This window comes from Lepeophtheirus salmonis, chromosome 14 (genome assembly GCF_016086655.4).
Source record: "Lepeophtheirus salmonis chromosome 14, UVic_Lsal_1.4, whole genome shotgun sequence".
Classification (NCBI taxonomy): Eukaryota; Metazoa; Arthropoda; class Copepoda; order Siphonostomatoida; family Caligidae; genus Lepeophtheirus; species Lepeophtheirus salmonis.
Window position 1 is genome coordinate 6,117,807 of NC_052144.2, and position 21,359 is coordinate 6,139,165.

A 21,359-nucleotide genomic window follows, 5' to 3' on the forward strand; every position below is an offset into this window, starting at 1 on the left:
AGTTCATCAATGCACTCTTGTCGTTATTATCCACGTCCAAAGTTGTAAAAAATGATCGCACGAAAATGTTCACGACTTCATTCCCTTTTCTTGCTAAATTATTTTTTTAAGTCACTGTAAACAACACAAATGATGGTCCTACGTCAAAACATTCTGAGTAGGATTATGCTACAAACATGTCAAACTTACAAAAGGAAATGTCAAATTACACCTGGCAACACTTAGTGTAGCCTGGGCCATAAATATAAAAGCAGTCTACCTATAGGATACATTCCAAATTTATGGAAATGGGTTTCCTCTAAATTTTATTGAAATAACTATTTCTTGTATTTAGGAAAGATTGCTTTTACATTAAAACCCCTAGAAGGTTTCAGATCCGTAGCCAATACCCAAATATTTTTTGAGGTCTCATCTTTTAGATTGTCTTTTATTTTTTGTTCACACATTCCTATTAAATGATAAATCTTAACACATTCATGGATAATTTGTATAAACATTTGGAGTTCTTTAAAACAGAATGTACAATTTACATTTTCATCTTGATGATTCGACTTGTTAGTATAACTTGATGAGTCATTGATTCTACAACAGAGATAAAAGGATGATTTCAATAAAATTATCACATCAAATAAATGACTGATTTTAGCAATTTAAAACTTGGGTAAAGTTATATAAGTTTACATACAATACATTTGTGATTGTCGGATGATGTACTTTTGTTAAATTGACATGGAATAATCCTTTTCTTCATATCATTTTACTTTGTATTAGAATGAAATCTTTTATTATAACTTTTTGGTAGGCATGATAACATAAATAAAATTAACGACTATCATGATCCCTTGAACGTTTGAGATTATTTATTTTATTTTATGAATTGTATTTCTCATTTTGCTCCTTTCTAGCTTTTGTTTTCATCCCCTTGCAGTCTACCTTGACAGTAATAAACCAAACTCTAAATACACAATCTTGGTGAAGGAGATACGATTTCTGTATTGTATCATTATATATCATAAATAGTAGTCGGTCCAAGATGCATCCGACTGTTAAACCCAGGAATTTTGATATTTTTAGGTATCTCAAGGGAAAATTTTAAGGAGTTCGATCCACAGCAAAATACCAAGTAAAGACCGCCATCATTACTACTTGAGCTAACCTAGAGCTTTGTAAATAACTACTGTACAATGTTCTGCAATAGGTTGGAACTGGACATTTATGCAAAAGCTGTTAAGACCAACTATGTATAATGCTTAAAGTAGGTAAAATGGTTTTTGAAAAGGTAATTTTGAATCGATGTTCGATATCGGGAGATCAAATCTGTGCTTGGTAACCAGATCATCCTCTGATTTTCCTTCCTTAGTTGTCTAATTTATGAGAGATCTATAAAAAGGATTTGGTGGAACGAGTTGTAAATTATATGAATACGATTCAACGAGAAATATTATCTTAACGCTTTATAGGTATAAACAGAGTTTGAAGATTATTCATATAATCAAAGTAAAGTAATCAATCATTGGTGTATGTATAACATTCCAAGATATCAACCTTAGGCAATATTAATATTTCAAGATACAAGATTAATACTTTCTTCAAATTAAATCATTGTATTTGCTCAATTGAGATATTCCAACACAATACCATATAACACAGATATTTATGAAAAGATGTACATTGATATCGCAGTAGAACTATATTGTACATATAAATCCCACTGTAAATCAGATTCAACTTTGTTGCTAACTTTTTACGACTTCTCCATGGATTTTGCAAAAAAATGTAATAAAACCCATAAAAATGACTTTGAAATATGTTTTACCTGAAAATAACAAGACTTGAGTAGTTTTCAACTGATATCAGAATAGTACTAAAAAAAAAGAAGATCTATGTAACAATGAGGTATAAAAGATAACAAGAATGTGCTCAAAAAGATCATTTCTAAATAGACTTTGCTTGAGCTCAAGACCTCTACATATATAAAAGAAATGAGTGTATCAGTGATGTTTACCGCCATGTTGTTGTTATTCTTGAGGAGTGTAGATATCCTGACAGCTAAAGAATTGAAAATTTCGGGGATCCCTGGTCAAGACTATCCAATTTACAATGAAATCCCCGATACTTCCTTTTCGTGCTCGGACAAAATTGAAGCAGGTAATTCATTGTTTTTTATTTATCGAATCATACATAATATGTATTTTATAGGATACTATGCTGATCCTGAGACAAACTGTCAGGTATTTCACATATGTATTCGTGATGGACATGAAGGACTGGTAAAGGCATCAATGTTGTGTCCTAATAGAACCATTTTTAATCAAGAATTATTTACTTGTGACTATTGGTACAACTTTAATTGTGAGAATGCGATTGGATTTTATTATAAGAATGAAGAACTTGAGACAGCACGAGAAGAAGCATCAGTACTTTTTGGTAATTTTTCAGTTAGTTTCACAGCTATTGGAAGGAATGCAAATATCGAGGAGTCCTCTTATTTACAATGAATCTGTACAATTTAAACGATATACATTATTGTATAAAAATAAAAGTTAATTTATAAACGGATGGCATTGATTAGTTCATAAACATCGAGTCTTACAGGCAAATTTGATGAAATAATATTCTGTTTGTTGAAGTTGGCGTTAATTTCGTTAATTATGTCGTAATATTTATTATTAGTTATCTTCAAGTCATTGCCACATGTCCACTCTCTTCATTTCGTCAAGAAAATACAATATTTGTCTTACTTTGAAGCAACATTTCAAAACATGGTTTAATTTTGTATAATAATTGTCATTCAAAAACATTCGTTGACGTATACATTTTGTAAAATCTAAGGTGACAAAATCAACCCAGCTTTCAGAATTAATCTACTGTAAATTGAATTAATTTGAAAAAATAGTGGCCTTGAAATAAATTGGGGCTTTCTTTGAATAAATAAAACTTGCATATAACAATTGAAGTATTCTGTTTCTGAAGGTAAGAAGTATGTACATATGGTTTTGACACATAAATTTATGTAGCGTTGCAAATTAGAAAAGTATTTCAGATTTAATTTATGTGTACCAAAGGTATACATCAAAGTGACGAAAAAGGCTAGTAAGCTTAAAAAAATTGCATTGGATACAATAAAACTTTTCCCTCTGCAAGAGGTTGCTTTTAAGATACGACAAATGACGTTACTTAATTTTTTTCCCCTGTGATTTATGCATTGCTGAAATAATATGCCTAATTAATTAAAAGGGTGACCTCATGGATATTGCTAAGTTATATATGGAGTAGTGGTGTACTTTATGTATTGGTTGAGTACAATGGTACTTGTGTCTTTAATTCCTATAATTTATTACTTATACTGCATTATTCATGACACATGAGTAGCTTAAAAAGTAGTACTAATGAATACGAAAATATTTCTATGTACTTTTGACAGAAAATAATAAAAAAAGATTTTACTTCTTTAGTTAAACAATTTTTTTAAAACTGTTAACATTTTCATCAGTTATAACATGTACTGGCTAGTAATACATTTTGATATAAGAGACCTAGACAATCCTATTGAAACAAAGTTAGGCCACAAGAAAATATTTGGACAAACACCGTAGTAACTCTGTTTCTTTCTCTTTATAGTGACGTAAATGGAGGCACATGTATGGGTAAATGTAACACATAGAAAAAATGAAGTAATTTAAATTTGTTTTTTCCAATGATTCCTTATTTATTACACTGTATTCAGGGATTTCAATTATTTTCCATCATTATCTTTCTGTATTTAGCTCCCCAATGACGTCACCCGCTGTGGTAAAAAAATTCCAGTGAAACTTAAAATTTTTGCTAACAAACCTTGTCCCAAATGGCTGGGGAAAAAGTGAATTTTTCTCTTTATTCCAATGCTATATAAGAAGTATTACAATCATCCCATTGAAGCCACGTATCCCTGTTCTGTTCGATAGCTTGTTTATGACTAGGATAAAACTTCATATTACCTTTTCCACAGAAGCCCTGGTCCCTATTGGCAAAAAACCCTCAAATTATCAATGTTACAGCCCTCTATTGAGGCTAAATATGTACCCTAAAGCGAGTTGTCCATAAGCAAGAACAGGTGGCAGGCCAGATTGTAGATTGGATGTATCAGAACTTCCCATCTTATCTCCAGAAGCATCTGGTACATCATTAAAGATGTGCATGCCCTAGAATTGTCTAGATGATGTCTTGTTGTCTTTATTCACCAACACAGGCCGCTTTTGTTCTATCACCAACTTCAAACGGTAAAGTTGGTCACAGTAAAGGAGTGAATTGTGTGTGTTGGGGGGGATTAATCAAACCAAAAGAGTATCAGTGCCGTATAAATTGTAAATCTCCTTGGTTGCATTCGATGAATTTTCCATTTTGGTTAGTAGAAATGTAAAATACGGCGATTTTTTTTCCTTTTAGACCCCCACACTTGACACACAATAATTCAAGACTGAACTGGCCAAGTGCAATACAGTCGAAAAAGTGTGTTTAGTATATACCTACTCCTTTACTCTATCGTATGATCCGATCTGATCAATAATGAACAAGATATACTTTGCAAAAAAAAGGGCAAAATTACTTTTTTCCCAACCTAATAATATAATTAATATTCGACTCCGAATGTAATATCTAGTTGCAGCTTTTAGCAAATCTACAATGGATACTGATTTGTTAAAACATGAAAAGTAGCTTTAATCCGACCGTTTAAAAGATGAAATTCGGAGCTTAAAATGATTACATCTGTCTTGACCGTTTTGGATCATAAATTGTCTTTTTTGCTAGGAATTTTTAAGCTAACTTCCAAATTTACTGCCTATAAAAGTAAACAAAGTCATAAAATGGGATTAAAATGTTAATAAATTGTTGATATTACTGGTTCTTAAATATTAAATGTTAGTTACTTTTAAATTAATTTAATATCTCTAAAATAAGCTTAATACTTGCACTACTTAAAATTTTCAATTAAGTACTTGTACTTGACCTAACTTGGCCCCATCCCTGGTAGTGGTACTAGGCTACAAACACATTCCAATAGTACATAAATATTGGTATCGGAACAAGGCTATTATAGAGTAACTATATGCACTCTTAGTGCCTCTAGTGGACAAAAAAGTTTTTTGTAGCCATTCAAATGTGACGAAAAATTCAGCATTATTTCGGTATTTGGTTTATAGATTTAGTTTCTACAAATTCATACTGTTATTTATTTTTTACTATACCATCCAATATTTATTTTTGTTTTATCATGAATTTCAAATATTATGTGGGCGTATTATTATGAGTAGACTAATTATATATATATAAAATTGGAAGACAAGTAAGTTGATACTACGTATATTTAGTCTTGAAACCATTATTTCTATAAATAAATAATTTTAAGTAATCAAAATAAATCATTATGGGAAAAATGGCAATACTGAACTTAAAAATAATAATGGACATGGATATACAAGGAGTACTGAAGAAAATGAGAGCGTATCCAAATAGCGAGTATACAAACTCAAGTTTATATTTTAAAAAAATGAGTAGAAAGTAATTTACTAAAAATAAACCTTATAGATGAATCAGATTTTATAACACAATATTAAATTAAAACAGCTTCATATATTGGAGACGGGAAGCATTGCTTCTTGGTCCCTCCTGTTCTTGTGGTTATAAATTGTATTGGCATTGATGAACCAAAGAACAAGTGAGAATCACCGTAGCTCTTGGACAACGCGCGCTCAAGAAAAAGTATTCGTTTGAACTAAATGTGCGTAAGTTCGCGCCCATGTGACTCCTAGAGAAAGAAATATACTTTATTTATTTGGACTTCACACAATATTCCTAGTTTAGCTGGAGTAATTGTAATACTATAAAGTTTACTTTTACATAATCAATGCAACTCCATCTAACAAATTAAAGGAACATTCAAGAAAGGTTAACAGATAGAACATGTTCTCAACAATTACCATGATTAATCCAACATATTTGGAGTGGTAACTTTCTTTCTGATAACTGATTTAAGCATTTTCATAATTGAAATGAGTAGTATTACAAATAAATAAAATTGTCAGAAAGAGTTAAACTCAACTTAATCCATCTTCATTCATATTCAAATTAATTGGTAAAATTTACAGCTGCCCCCCCCCCAAATCCTCTCAGTGGTTTGGCTCACTACATCTCACCTCCTTGTTTTCTGAGTCATAACAAAGTGGAAATCTGATAGAACTGCTCTTTCCTGATGTGATGTGATGTTTGTTCGTCCATCCATGAGTCTTTTCAAATATAAATAATCCATCGAGTCGAATGATAATTGATAACGGATATATTACAATTATTAGCACTTCTTCCATTGGAATCACTGTTGTGTTTCCTTATTATTTAAATTATTTAAAGTACTACCATTGTAAAAGATTCAAACTCCATGTTGTGTTCATATAATTATCAATAATTAATAAACAAATATTTTCTGGAAAATAACACAAATTAATTTACTCATAAAGACATATAGAATATGAACAATACCAAATCGGTTAATTTATCATGCAATCTTTTTTTAATTGAATTAAAATATGGAATCCCATATATCAACATATTAATTATTAAATATCATGTTTCCGCTAAATGTCCCAAATAATCTTTTGGAAATAGGTTTGTTGGGTAAAATGCCCATTCGGCAAATTATCCTTCAGCAAAATTTTATTTGCCCAATCGTCCTAGAACCATAGTTGATGTATTAGGACAGTCAAAACTAAGACTTTTTCTCAGAGAACGAGGGAGGACAAAGTGAAAAAGACGTAAAAGGCGATTTGGCACTACTGAATAGTATGTATAGGCCGAGTTTGTTATTTTGATCGCCCCCGACAAACACATTTAGAATAGAGAAGAGGTTGAGGGATCATTAACATTAAGATAGAGAAGTAAATTCTGTAGAAGACTATCAGATAAACGTCTCCTTATTTTATAAATTGTAGTCTTGTTGTGTTGATTTAAGAACTTATCTCTTTAACCAAATCTAGACTTCAAAACCTGTATTTCTCTCCTATATATATTTTCATTAAATTAGCAGTTTATTTACTCAATCAAATAAAAGAGAGAATCTACGTGCATTGAACCCATCTCATAAACCTTCAATATTTGATCCAAGGAAATAAATATATTATTAATGTGGTCAAGTACCTATAATTAGAATACATTTGCATCTTTATAGCAAGTGTTATAAACGGATTTTTATTGCATATTATGGGACGATAACTTAAGTTATAATTAGAGTTGAGTAGACTTTAATGAAAAAAATAGCGCGAGGAGATGGCAAGAGCGAGATATATGGTATATATAAATTAAGATCCTTGTTAATGTCAACTGCTGCTATATGGTTTAGGGGAACAAATGAATTATTTCTATAAGTTGATTAGTTTTAGAGTGAATGAGGCTTGGGGAAAAGATAAATGTATGGGATTTTTTCTTTCTTCCAACTTTTGGAGTTTTTCAATTGTTTTCATATGACGATTTTTTTCGGAAAATATTTCTTTGGGGCGGACTATTTTTATAATTTATTAATCATTTTTGTCACAAAACTTATTATATAAATTTTACTGATATTTTATTTGATTACAGTTTTTTATTTGGCAAAGAATATTTATTTATATTTAAAAAATGAACTTTTTTTTATGGTCAATCATTTTTCTATTATTGAGATTTTTTTTAAATTGCTTCTTTGTGTGTATTTTTAAAATGCTTTACAACTACTTTGTATTGCCCCCCTTGAAAAAGTAGTGTCTGAGAAAAGTGTTGCAATACTCAAACCCTGACTCTGACGTGATGACTTCTTGCTACAATGATGGACTATATAATATTGAATTGATTAGGTATTAGGTATATCATAATATATAAGAATAAAAAGATATTTATATATAAGATGTATTACCATAAAATTTGCATATAAATATCATATTGAATAGGAAAAACCCTATGTATGTTATGTACATATGCTAATTTATTATAAATCTTTTTCCATTCCCTATTGATAAGCTCTGTATAGTATTTATTGATGTTACATAAGAATTACCTATCTTTACATATGGAAAAAATTTAACAGGAGATTAACCTTCATCAAATATCATAGGTAATACATTAAATGACTTCTTTAATTCTTTTGACAAGAGATAAATATTATTATTTTATATGCAATCAACCTGGTATAAGAGATCACCTGCACTAAGTGATCACTTTTTTGGTATCCATTGCCTGATCAACTAATACAAATTTGATTTTAATATAATTCTGTGACAAAGTGTAAGTTGTATATAAAACCATCTTTATTAGTCATCTCTTGAAGAGAGTTCATAAAACGATTTAGCTATTGCTAGAGTTGTAAAAAATGATACCTGCGGCTGGCATCAATAAAAAAAATGAAAAATGAGATGGCAATTTTAAGTAATTAAAGAATGTTTTGGAGGAGAGCAGCTTAGCTGTCATGACGTTTTATTACATCAGCTGCAAGGAGCCCATTAGAGAAAGGGAATAAATCAAAATCTCACTCTGTATTTATCAAAGAAAATGGTGAAACTACTTTAATATTGATCCTCAAATCTACTCCGAATCGGAGGATTTACTATTAAATATATTAACACTCCTCGATAAATCTAAATTGTTTTTTTTAGATGTTCATTTCATTTATATAGAGTAAGTTTGCTCGGCGTTGACTGAATATAATTAAATTAAAATTAATTCAGAACTCTTCTGCTTCATATAAAACCAAAAATAAGGACCGTAAAATTCTAAAAATTATTATCCCTAAATATTAATTCGTATTTTTATACACTTTTTTGTAAGGCTTAGAGAAGAAAAAGTTTACAAATTGAACTATTTTCTCTCATTTTTTGTACTATTACCAAAAATCCTTTGTTTTATTCTCTCATCTTTTTTTTCATCTCTAAACTTTATAAATTCCTTTGAAAAAAAATGTGCAAAGATGAATAGCAACATGCAATGAGAATAATTCTAATAATTTTACGTTAATTGTAGACTGAACCGTTTCTTGAGCTTTAAAAAACTACAAAAAATTTACAGCAAAACCCATTCATTTGTATGGGTGTAATTCTCGGACAAACTCACCTACACACACAACAAATTTAATATTATATACATATTAAACAAATCTATAAATAGTATTTTAAAATTATAATTTCAAATCATTATTAAGTAAAGTCATTTATACACAGTCAAATAGAAATAATCAAACAAGTTCCTTGGACATGTACCATAAGTGCTTGAATGATTTTTTTTGATGATTTGTTCGATATCTCTGAAAAAAAGAGAGGAATATTTAAGAAGGGATTTTATTTAATTCAGGTCAATATTAGGTGCAATTAAGCCTTGAGGAGGAGACATCCAGGCTCCAATATACATTCTCACTATAAAAACACAAATATTCGTTCTTCTATCACTGTCAATTTGAATTATGATCGAAACATCCAAATTTTTAGGCAGTATAAAACTTTTGATAGCAACAGGAGACATAAATTTTTATATTTGGTGGATGTACATCGGCAAGGAATATAATTATCAGGTTAAGGAATTCTTTATAGTAGTATTGAGGAAGATTTGTTTCCGTACATTTATTTTGCATAAAAAAATGGTCTCTTGTCGAACATCTTCTACAAGAATAGTTGTTTGAGGATCTTCAATTCCAGTATCATACTTAGCATTATTAAGGGATGGACATTTTTTTGGAAATCTTTACCTATTGCATGTTAACACAATATTATGGAATTAATCCTATGCACAGCATCCCAGCCATGTCTTCTCTTGATGTTCAAATGTTAAAGGTTTTTGTTTAGTTTTTTTATTAACAAGAGGTAAAGTACTATCAGTCCTACCCGTATTTGAATTTGTTGGTTCCAAGCACTTGCGTTGAATTTGATCACATATTTTCAGTCATGAAATTATTTAACTGAATATCAGTGCTCAGAAATGTTATCTCATTTTTAAATATAATAAGGTTTAATTACTTCACTTATTTATTAAAATTTGGCAATTACGCCTTTTCAGATAAAGTAAAGACCTTTATAGTCAGTATTTCTTAATACTCATTTACGATTTTTTAAATGGATTTAGCTTATAGAGTCTTATAGAGAGAAAGAGGGTGTGTAAAAGGTCGGAAAAAGGTCAAATTTATTTTAACTTGACCTATTTTTTCTATTTCAAGTAATACATGTGAATAATTTGTGGTATAAAAATTGCAAATATGGATATAATTTATTTTAGGAGCAGACAGGTGGGCACATACCAAAAAAATGTAAGTTATGGTAGAATTTGCTGTTTTTGACAAACTAGATCCAAATATTGTTAAATAAATCATTTTTTATTTTTTATAGCAAATGTGTTAAGCTAAATTTCTTGTATTATAAGATTTGTTATAAAACGAAGCTATTAGATGATATTCAGGTCAAAATGCTCATTTTTGAAAAAAAATTGGTAAATTTCTAAACTTTGGAGTCATTGTGCTACATCTAAATATTTTTTTAACCTGTTCAAAACTTAAATACGATGTTTGTTGTCTAAAAGAAAAAAATTGTTCCTCTCAGAGCTGAATATTTATCAAATTTAAAAAATAATCTCAATCCTAATCTACATTGTTAATAATAATGAGCCTTAAAATTACAAAACCATCGTAAATGAATAATTGAAAGGTTCCTACTATTTAAAGGCTTAGTCATTACTATGGATAGTAAAGGTTTCAATCATTTACAGCAAATCTTGGTCTGTATGGTGTATATCGAGGGATCACGGTATTTTTTTTTTTCAGTAAATCAAGCTCTGTGATACTGACAGGAGCCAATAATATGACTATCAAAGAGATATAAATACTGAAATGAAAAAATATTTTCAGCAGTTTGTTGTACATTTGACAAGTTTAAACTTATGCAGAAAAGCTGTACAAGTTGTAACAATGACAATAACCATTTTGTGAAATAATTAAGAAATATTTTTATCAGGCATATTAAATCAATTGGTTAAAATGTGCTTGTAAATTCTCAGCCTTTCTGGATACAGAGTGGAGACCCAAAAAGGGTAGTTGCATATAATTACTACGCCATCCTCGTTATTCGAAATTCCGATATTTTATGACGCAACTAGCCGACCCCTGAAACAAAAAGCAGGAAGTTTTGTTTTGATCCAATGTCTCTAAGTGTAAAAAGGTCGGAGCAACAAGAAAAAAGACAAAGCGAGTGTTACAAAGGCTACAAAGACCGTTGCCATCTCCCTCCGGACTTCCTACAACATCAAAAAGTCAATTACAGTCACATATAACCAAGAAGAATCTAAGCTTCTGGAGCAACAATATGGCTGCTTCTGCCTTGCTTCTATGTGCCCCTCCTCCACCCCCAGACCTCAACCAAATGGACTTTCTATTTTTTGGCGTCTTGGAGAAAAATATCATACAAATTTGGATTCGCTCAGATCTGTCATTATGGGGGCATGATACGCCGTGGACACGGCCTTCACCGTCAATAACTGACAATCCGTTCGCCGGCGATCAGTTCGAGGCTGTTATTGCTGGTAAAAAAAACGTAAAGAACAAAAAGTAAAGCTAAATATAATATTTCAACATATCCCAAATTGGTTTTCCGTTGTCTTTTCTTGACTCCATAAAAATCACATTTTTGCTAATGTTAGTTTTGTATCCCCACTCTTAAGTTCAAAAAATATGTTTAGGAGAGACTGGGGATAGTTGCAAATAAATATGGAAAAGTTTTGTGTGTGCATCTCTAATTAACCCTCCCCCCACCTTCAGTCTTTTTTTAATCGGTCCGGTCTTTTTTAACATTTGTCAGTCCAAAGGGTTGATAAGTCGGTCTTTGAGTCCTACAATCCTCGCTATGTCTTTATTTTCTTCACTCCTAGCTTGAAATGAAGAAAATAAAACAAAGAAAGGGATGAGCTATATCCAGAACTTAGCTCAGGCCGCACACCCACTACTTAAAACTTCAGGTATTTCGTCTCTTTGAAGAAGGTTTCGAGAATACTTTATAAGTTGACATGACGTAGTTAGTAACTACGTCCTTTCAGCTGTTGTAATTACCATAAAAGACCAATCTAAGGATCTATTCTAAGGCTGATAAAATTAATCAACATGAGATTAGTTGCAGCTCTTTCTTTCTTGAACATAAAAGTAGCTACCGACATATACAACTGTATAATATAATACAGATTATTGTGGAAAAAATCAATATTTTTTTGGAGAGCATTATTTTTATATTAATCCTGTCAATTCTCCATTTTTTTTTCGGGAGCATGTATCATTTGAACTATTGATTCATTTGCTATCTGTTTATAGAGCACTAGCAAAGGGTTAGCCGGCGTTGCACGGGCCAAGGAGGGGGTGGGAAAACACATTAATATGGTCAATTCTATTTTTTTCTTATTGTTTAGATCTTTTAGGAGCGGCACATCGTTAGGGTATTCCAACAGGTAGTATAGCGCTTGTATATTATATGAAATGTGCTTTCATTAATTTTTTTAAAATGTGTTATAAACTTCAAATAACATACCAACATATAAGTACAAAAGAAAATTTCTAGATGAGAATTCTATCATTTATCTTTGTCAAAAATTACCAAATCGAAATTTACGAATAAAATTTAAAAAAAAACTGTTTTACAACAATTTTGTTAAAAAAGTAGTTAATAGCATTTATTGCTATTGTGAAGGAAACACAATATTTTGAAGTATTTTTTTGCACATGCAAAAACTAAAAAGTTATTGAGAATGATCTCAAAAAATAACCTCAATAAGTGGTTCATTTTTGCAAATATTAAAAAAGTTATGTAATAAAATGTTCCGGATACACAATCATTTTAGTTCATAATTTTATTTCCAAAATGCATCGTTTTGTGACATTTTTTTTAAAATTGAAAATTGAGGGTTGATGAAAAAAATTGAAGACTAATATTTAAGCTTAACGTTAATTTATATGTAATTATTCTATATGTAAACAAATTTCCAGACGAATTTCTACAAACTTTATTTTATTGACAAAATCCAATATTCCATTGGAAATCCAATTGAATATACCTAAAAAACGAAAGTGCAATTTTCAACGATTTATTTTTTTGCTCATAACTTTTTTGATTTTGAATAAATTTAAAAACACTCCTGTTTGTATAATTGGTTTTTAAGGCACCAGTCACTTTTTAATTTATAACTCAACCCCTTATCTAGTCTCCTTGATCTCCAAAAAATACATATATATATATATAGGATCCCACCTCAAAAATGTACAGACTGTTGTAGCCTGGCTGGAGTTAAAAGAAGCACCCAAGCAAAGGTTCAGCCTCCTAGACCCAACGGCGAGGCCACCCATGACACACACACTGAAAATTAGACATTGACACAATTAGAATTTTATACATTTATAATTATCAAAATTCGAAAGTCACATATGAAAAGAAATTTGAGATATTGTAACTTTCATTTTACAAAAGGGACAATTCCATCAAGGGCTGCCAATTTCCTCGTAATGTTTATTTTTATATAAGAGAGAATTTATATTATCTATAATACTGATCATGGATCTCTAATAGAGGTCTTATTAAATTAATCTTTCTTTCTTTTTTTCTTTTTTTTCACTCACAAAAATACAATCCATAAAATAGAAAAATAACTAAACGTATAATTTAATAGCGAATATATTATCTTTTTTTTGCTCCTTCCATCTTCTTGCATAGACTATGTATGTTATAAGAATCTTAATCTAGTTTAATGCATTATAATTCTGTAATTCATAATTGTGAAAAGTCTAGTTTTTGTTCAAATTTTTGTTATTTCCAACTCAAACTCTATATTTTTTTATTTTTCAACTATCATTTAACTATTAAATACAGCTTAAAAATAGAAAACATATCTGTGTGTAGTCTTAAAAGTTTCCCACCTAACAAAGATAAAAGACAATTTTTTCAACATAGTCTCCCAGTAATGCTCCCACCTCTGTAAACCGTCCAAATAGTACTCCGCGTTTTTCACGTGACACTTTTTGTTTTTGTCTCAATTACTCCAAGTTGGATTGACTTAGAGGAGTCAAATTTTAACACAACGGGCCTTTAAAAGTCTGTTATTGTTCGAATCTATTTTAAATTTACACTGTTATAAAAAGATGACAGCTCGATAATCGATAATGTCTATTTTTAAAACAATACTCACATCAGCTCACTCAAACTACTGTTCGATAACAATTGGGCGTCCAAAATGGCTGAAACTTATGTGAGTAACTGTCAACAGGTGCTAGATAGATCTGAAGTTAGCTTTTATTTATGAATGCGGCTATCTTCATGTAGAGGACGGTAACTTTTCAGACAACTTTCGTATTTGTATACATATTTAAATAAAATTAGGCAAGTCTTGGTTAAACCAGTTCGAAGTAGTTGAGGAATAAACAAAAAGACTGAAAACTGCTTTGGTCTCCGTTACACCATATTACGTACTTGTTGATCCTAATAAAGAGGAATGTTAAAAACGAAGAATCTTTCGGTGCTTAATATATTAGTTTTTTTATTTTATTTTGTCATTTATAGAGAGGAGTTTCTATTTTGCTGCCAATTTGTGTAGGAGATGGCATTAATGATTGAAGACATATTTTTTGTGAAATATCAACAACTTTCCTAGTTGTACCTTCACAAAACTTGGAAAAACTGCCTGTATCTTTCGTCGATTGTGTATATTTGATTTTGAAATATGTGTTTAAATATTTTATTATAATTTAATTTAATCCACGAAACATAACTTTTAATATGTTATATCAACTAACAAATGCAATATACTCATTGATTCCTATATATCTATAATATTACATATCATATCAATGATAACATAAATCTAAAATATCCCTTTATGAAGAACTAACAATATCCTTAATTCATATATATATCCACAAAATAAGATTTATAAAATAATATGTTAGGTATAAAACAAATTAATAACGAATGTATTGTCCCGTATAATGAAATCAAATAAGTTGGATTTTTCATTATTGGTATAATCAAAAACAATCAATGCGATTAATAGCAACGTATTTGTCTAAGCACTAAATTTATAGTTACATGCCTTTGATCACATTACAGATTAATCAATTGTAAATTTAGTATTTTTTTAAAAGAATTAAAATATAAGGACCATACAATGTTATATTTATACGAGTATATTTAGAAATGTGAGAAATCAATTTACAAATTCTATTATACCGGGTGTCCGGAAAGTCCTGACTGATTTCTAACTTCCAAATTCATTAAGATCTACAAGGACTAAAAGTAGAGATACAGAGAAATGTTTTTTTTTTAAAACTTCGCTTGGTTATAATCTATAATATATTTTTAACAATTTGGCCTTTAGCTTCCATAACAGCCACAACACGGCGACGGAACGAGGAGCAGGTGCGCTTGATGTAGGTGGGGTCCATCTTGGCCCAGGCCTTGGTGATACTGGCCTTGAGAGCTTTGGTACTGCTGTGGCGTTTTTTGCAAGCCTGCCTCTCAATGTGCGCCCAGATACTGAAATCCAAGGGGTTCAGGTCGGGGGAGGAGGGGGGCCAGAAGTCATTAGGCCAGAATTCCACATTCTCCTTCAACCACTTCTGGGTGTTCTTGGCTGTGTGTGCGGGTGCCCATCCTGCTGGAAACACACCCTCTTGCCAGGATACTCCTTCCTGATCCATGGGACCACCTTGGTCTTGAGCACCTTGATGTAGTCCTCCGAGGTGAGCCTGTAGCCCTTTCGGAAGAAGACTGGAGGCATGGCTTTACCATCTGAGCCAACAACTCCAAACTCCATGATGCTGACTGGGTGCTTGGTCATGGACACATATTTCTCAGATCCCTCATAACCATTAAGGCTAATGTAGCGATCATTTTTGCGGTTGAAGACTGGATCCACTGTAAAAGTTTTCTCATCGGAAAAAATGAGAATTCTGTCCCCATTGCTTTTCATGTTGTTCAAAATCTTCTTGCATCGGATTTATCTGGCCTCCATATTGGCCATGGACAACATGGGACGGGTGGTGCTGACCAAGGACTTGCCCCTAATGTCCTTGACAATGTTGGCAGCAGTAGTCTTACCCATGTTGTTCTTCTTGGCAATTGTTCTGATGCTCAGAAGAGGGTTTATCTTGATCTGGGCCCTGATCTTCTTCTTAGTGGCCTTGGTGGCCTTTAAGACAGGTCTCCTACTTCGAGGCTTGTCTTCAAGACCTTCCTCCTTGTCCAACCTCCTCTTGATCCTACCAATGGTGCTGGCGAACATGCTGATGGCCTCAGAGATCTCCTTGTGGCTGATTCCTGCACGAAGCAGAGCAGCTACTTCATGTCTTTTAGCCTCCATGTCAAAAACAATTATGAATTTAGAAATGGTATTGAAACAAAACTTGTTAATCTGAAAACGGTATTTAACTTTTATTTAAACAACATTTACGTAAAAAGTCTCTGAAACCTCGGAAAAAGCCATCGAAGGTACCGGTCAAGACTTTCGGGACACCTGGTATATTTCAAGACATTTTAATACTGTAGCAAATCGTGTGTTATTGTGAGCAGGGTGTCCATTTGCCCTTCTCCATAGCAGGAATCAACATTAATCAGGCATATCTTGTGTGTTTGCTGATAACCATATTATAATTGCATTATTAATTGATCTAAAAAATAATAATGAAGCAACGAGTAAGTGTTGCTAAAGCACAGCGCGTCATATAAAAAAGAAAAGAAAGATATAGAGTACATTTATATATTATTAAAGCAAAGTGAGTCGGTCCCTTTCTCTGTTTTTTGACGCCTTATAATTTCTAGCAATGTTTAGTACATCCTTCTCCTATTTTATAAGGGTACAAAAATAAAAGGGGCCTCTAATTTGGGGAAGAAAAAAATTTAAAAAATAAAGTCTACTCCTTATGTTGTTTTGAAACAAGGTCATTCATTTTAAAATAGGCTATAAAAACAATAAAAACTTTTCTACTTTAATAAAAAATTATCATAAAGAAGATAAGAAATATATTATTTTCTAAGAAAATAATTATACTTTAAAAATGGAATGAACGAAAATATATTGACGGGTTTGCCATTTCAAAAGAAGATTCAAAATTTATTTTCGAAAAAAATAAAGATTTGAAAAACAAAATATATACTATATACTATTGCACAATTTTATTTTAAACTACCTCAACTACCCATCATTACTGTAAGTTATTAGGAGTTGACAAATGTTATATATAATGTTGTTATATTGTTATTTCTTAAATATAATAGTTCCGTAGTTCTAAAATTTTAAGTGTACTCTCAAAAATGAGACATCCACAGACAAAAGGGCAGACAAACTTTTATTATCTAATGTATACACAGGGTGGTCCAGATAAATTTGGAAAACCTTTAAAGGTTTTTAACAGACGAACTAGATTGGGGGGGAAGAAGAACCTTATTTTATTTGGAAGCTACATTTAATGAAATTCAATTATTTATAATGAGATGCCTTGGCCAGATGGCCAGTGAAGCTTTGATAGACCTGGGTGACCTTATTCGGACCCTGCTTAGCCCAGGTACTGGCTCTGGGTTTGTACTTATAATTTACATTTCTTGGATGAATGGAGTAACCCAAGGAATATATTACAACTTCCAACAAGACAGACCACTGGCTCCCAAGGCCAAAAAAGTACTGGATGCCCTCACTTTTGGAGCCTGGATTTTTGGCCTTCAAACAGCCTGGACTTGAACCCATGCGATTTATATTTCTTGGAGAGAATCGAATATGATGCTTGTCCTAAGTAAAATTCGCTTGTTGAGGCCCCGAAAAAGTTCATTACCCATTAAATCTAACTTTCAAGTAATTGTCTCTATACCATCTAATTTGTTCGTTATAAGCCTTCAAATACATTCCCAATTTATCTGGACCACCTTGTAGATATGTACCACTCTTTTCTTTTTAAAGAAGACGTGAATAAATTTAATTACACATACTTGTTGCTACATTCATAATTCTTAGATCAAGTAGTCAAACAGTCTTAAGATAATAGTGTATACTATAAAATTGGACCTACACCGACAAACTTTGCTTCTTATACAGGCTACTCTGCCTAACATACAACACTTTTTGAAAATTAAAAAAATTATTAAAATTCAAAAATATCATCAAATTTGGGAACTTTAATTCATAAATACAATATTATCTAGTTTTTGCCTCAATTTCTAGTTTCAGCCTGTTGCAGAAATTTGCACAGCAAGCAGTAATCATAACGGCCTTCAGTTGGTCCTTTGTTGTGTATCGAACTACTGAAAGCTTGCCCTTGAGGTTCTCAAAAATACAAAAGTACGGGGGGGAAAAAAGAAAAAAACTCAAAACAGTAGAGGCTGTAAGGAGGCTAAGAGTCTTGCTTTTCAAACAAGTTCTGAAGGATTTTGCTCCGGGTCACACGCTTAACTCAATAAATAGGCTTCAAACGCTGACGAGGAGTTATCTTGTAAGCATTAAGGTTTAAACGTATATTAAAATAAAAATTAAAAAAAGGACAAAGGACCAAGAGAATTTGCGCATTAATTTTAGTATTTATCATCATTATGGTTCAAAAAGGCATATTTTATATAATTATTGTATTTTTTCCGAGAATCAACCTTAATTCTGGTTGCGATGAGTCTCTATTTTCACTTATAAGAAAACAGTTCCCAATTAAGTTAGGAATACTAATGACAATGAATAGATCGCAAGTTTAAACATTTGAAAAAAGGTTTTGTCTTTAACAAAATCAGTATTTTCACATGGTCACTTATATGTTGCATTTAAAAATATGTCAAAAGGGAGTGTAATTATGTTTACATCAAATGACATAAAACAATAAAAATTGCAATATTCAAGAAGGTTTTACTACAGAAGTTTACTTAAAAATGTTTATAGTAGATTGTTTTAGTTTATAATTTTAACATAAACCATGGATTACTTAACATCTGGATATACACAAGACACGCAACCTCCTTATTAGATTTTTAAAGTTAAATAATTCTTCTATCAAATAACAATTATAGAAGAAAAGAGTTAATTCTTTTTAAAAAGTGATGTATCATGATTGCAGAGATAGGGACTTATCTGATCCTTCATTAAAAACTCTCATTTGTGATTTAAGTAATCAATGATGGAATGGTGGATCGTCTGGTTAAAGATTTTATTGGAAAAATTTTTTGGTGGTGAAATTTGAGAGAGACCTCTAAAAGCAATGATCAATTATCATTCAACTCTATAGAAGAAAGAGATAATTTGTTATACAAGATTTCCTTTTATTCCTTTCAGATCTAACTTTAAATTGCAGATCGCCTTTATTAATTAGAATGGTGGAAGGACCTCTTATTAAAACACATCGAAGGAAAACATTTTTTAAGGAATATCCATAACGTAGTTATCATATTGTCAGTTCCTTCGTAGCTCATTAAATTTCTCTTGTAATGGAGAAAAGGGTCTTTTGATGAACCTGTTTTCATCTATAGACGACTTCACAAAAAGTAATCCTTGTCTCACCTCTTGTGTATGGATTTGATTGCCTTTTTAAAATAATTTAAAGTGTTGAAAATAGTATTTCTGATTTGATTTTCTAGATAGTTATATGTTTATGGCTCCTTTTTGGAAGAGTTTATTATCAAGGATGTATATATATAGACGATATCTCTTTGAATATGTACATTTAACCTCAGGAATTTGAAAGTTATATTATGGATACAGAACCTATATGTGGATTATTCAACATATTAAGCATGAATTAGTCCATATTTTGCCTATTATAATCCAACAAATCGTTATAATCGCCACTACACTACTGAAGACACGGCACCTAATGGAGTTGAGTTAATATTTATATCATTTCAAATTGATTATGGTAATTTTTTATTACAGCAACCTGAGCTTTTACTTCCGGATGTTTATGTACTAAATTATATTTAGATATGAGTACTATGAATCCATAATTAAAATAACTCATGATTACATTGATCATTCGACGTAGACTAATTCATTTATAAAGTAACAAATAAACTTATTTCTTGTTCATTTCTATAATTATTATTTTTATTTGAAAATCCTATCATGTATTGCTCGGAAACAAATTATATTTTTTATTGTAAATTAATTGAGCTAGAAGGGAAATGGTTGGATTGAAGCTGTTTGTTCTAATAGTTTCATCTTGCTCAGTAACATACTCATACTTAGTCTTCAAAAAAGCAAGTAAATTTTAAACCTTGCCACACCAATGACTTATTTCATCTATTAAAATCTTATTTGCTGTATTCCACATTCGATATTTCAAGTATCTTTGAATTATTACACTAAATGCAATAACTCGACAACTAAAATGAATTAAAAATAGTTATCAATCATTAATTAAGTTAAAATGTAGTTATTAAATCAAAATAACAATTAATTATATACTCAAAAAGAGAGTTATCATTTCACTAATTTGTGTGTTGTGCAAAATACCTGAATCTGATATTTTTATGCATAGAAATTGAATTTCATCTTTGATTCAATCTACTATTATTTTTGTAAGCACACAATTGATATCTGTTTTTTTTTATCGCTGATAAATTTGAAAAACTTTTTTACCCTTATCTCTGTTTAATAATTTTTCCGTTTACCCCTAACCTCAGGCATTGCCATTATAAGTCCTTTGTATAATCCTAAAGATGGTAATGCACTATTTCTTATAATACGCCTAATTAGTTCTCCATTTTTTCATTTAGTTTCTGTTTCAAAATCTTCATGTTTAAAATGAAGAGAAAAACAACTTTTTTTAGAGCTGACAACGGATTTACCATCTATATTAACAATATTAAATATATATTCACACTCATTAAATATCACTTAAATAAATATATAGTATTTTTTACCAGATATCTAAGTTATTAGTAATGCTGATTTCCATTTATTAAGAATTTTCATGTTTCATATCGGAACTTTATCAATTATCATTGAACTTTCGATCAGTTGTTTTACAAATGTGGCAACAAATAAGCAAACAATTTCATGTCTTATTTCATGTCTAGGAAGAATAATCAATTTCTATGCAATATACTATTTATTTATTAATAATTGACGTTAAAAGAATATGTTTATTTAACTGATTGAATCAAAACAGAAATACTTCTAATAGAGAGGCTGTGTGATTTTAAAAGCGATTAGTTTATCTAAATATTAAGTAATCCATGCATCCACAAACTAAATAAACATAAAATCTTCTTAATTTTTCATTGGCTATCTTTAAGATAGCGTTTTCGTGCTATTAGGCTATTAATATATAATAGATTAGTTTATGTAAAGTACTTATATTGTTGTTATTTTGAACCTACAAAAGCTCTAGA